Below are 2,051 nucleotides of genomic sequence, written 5' to 3'. Positions count from 1 at the left end.
CAGAGTAGGTCAGTTTAAATTTTTTGTGCACATATGCACACACGTATATGTGCAGGCACCTGTTTATGGACACGAAGAAGCCAGAGGAAAACTTAGGATATTCTGCTCTATCACTCTCCCCATTCTGTGCTTGAGTCAAGGTCTCTTGCTGAGCCTGGAGTTAGGCCAGTGGCCAGGAAGCTGTAGCAATCTTCCTGCCTGTGCCTCCTCCAGCAATGGAATTGCCACCCTGGTTTTCACATGGGTACTCAAGGTTCAAACTCAGGTTTTCATGCTCTTGTAGCAAATGCTCTCACATACAGAGGCCATTCTCCAGACCCAGTCTTACACTTCATTACAATATTTAGTGAGAACAAAGGCAGGTCCTACAGGAACTACCTTATCTACTACTGAATTCAGTGTCCTTAGAAACTAAAGCACCTCTTAATAGGCCCCAGCTCTCAAGGATCCCTCCACCTCCCAACACTGTCTTGCTGAGAACAAAGCTTTCAACATATGACTCGGAGACAAACTCAAGTGATTTCTAAACCACAGCAGCTACATTACACCATATACAATGTAATATGATCTCATAAGGATACTTTCCCAGCCAGCCTGAACAATAGTACTAGGAAAATCACATCTGGAGATGTGCTTTCTAAACCAGCTTTTCTTGGCTGTTCATTGTAAGAGCTCTCTAGATTGTGTTTGTCTTCAAAACCCATGTCTGGATTGATGAGCTACTTGACTTAACATCTCAGTACCTCAGTTTACTCATCCTCACAAAGAGAATGAGAACCATTCTTTATACATAAACTGATGTGGGTGGTTTGCTCATAAGGGTGTCTGGCAGACACTAGACTTGATAGGTGATAGTTTGTCACCATTGTCTGTGGAAGCCATTGCCTTGATGTGTGCTGCTGGAAACCTGTTTCATCAGCCAGGTAGCTTGTTCCTGGGTTCCACAGCAGTGGGCATGACATGATGTGCCTCTTTTTGTGGAGGTAATATTCCTGATGTGAAGTGTGCTCATTTTGGATATAGTACCCTAACAAATGGATATCTTAAAATTCAGATTCCTGGAATGAAGATAACCCTACCTAGTAGGGTCTTAGTAAGTGTTGTGTTTACCATGCCCTGTGCCAATTTTATTTTTCTCTGAGGGAAAGATTTGAGCAAAGCAGCAAAGGCTGAAATCAAACATCCTCCTCTCTTGTGCCCTAGCTATGGCTTACAGAGTATGGTTTGGAAGAAGCAACACCTCAGGGTTGCAAAGATTTCCTTTTCCCCTTTTGTTCTTACCGGCCCATCTTTAGTTTTGGATGAAAGGACTGTGGTTTGTGAACTCACTTCAGTACACATATTTCTATAGACAGAATGACAATGAAGACATAATTATCTATTGGGGTCCCATGGAGCTCAGTTGCCCTCAATTTGAGTAAGGCTGACACCTCTGTGAGTACTAAGAGCAACAGGAGAAACAAATGGGAATGATTTTTGAGTTGGGGATTGTGGGGAGGCTGTCTGCAAAGGCCTTACCCTGCAAGCATGATGGCCTTAGTTCAGATCCCTGTCACGCATATAAAAGGTTAGATGTAGTCATGTGCTCATGCAACCCTGGTGGTGAAAGGGAAGAGACTGGTGGATCTCTGAAGCTCTCTGGCCAGGGAGCCCAGCCAAATGAAGGCACTCCAGTTTCCACGAGAGGAAGTGTCCACCAAAATAAAGAGTGACTGAGGAAAACAGCAGCTAGCACAGATGTCAGCCTCTACATGTTTCTGTATTTCTGTCTATACACACACATAGTGCATGTACACACACACACACACACACACACACACACACACACACACACACACACGAGATAAAGACTAGAATGTATGAAACAAAATAATCCTTCAGATTGGGAGGATACATCTTGAAGGATGTGTTGAAGGATGTAGAATCAACTGAGCAGCTCAGGTAGGCCTGAAGTCTGTGGGCATCTGGTAGGAGGGTCTGTGAGGGCAAACCAAACTCCCAAAGTGAAATAGCACACTCTCCTCTTTCTTGAAATGGAGTGAAAGATAGCA

Source organism: Peromyscus maniculatus, chromosome 2, assembly GCF_049852395.1.
Source record: "Peromyscus maniculatus bairdii isolate BWxNUB_F1_BW_parent chromosome 2, HU_Pman_BW_mat_3.1, whole genome shotgun sequence".
NCBI classification, from domain to species: Eukaryota; Metazoa; Chordata; class Mammalia; order Rodentia; family Cricetidae; genus Peromyscus; species Peromyscus maniculatus.
Note: the sequence above shows the minus strand (reverse complement) of the source record.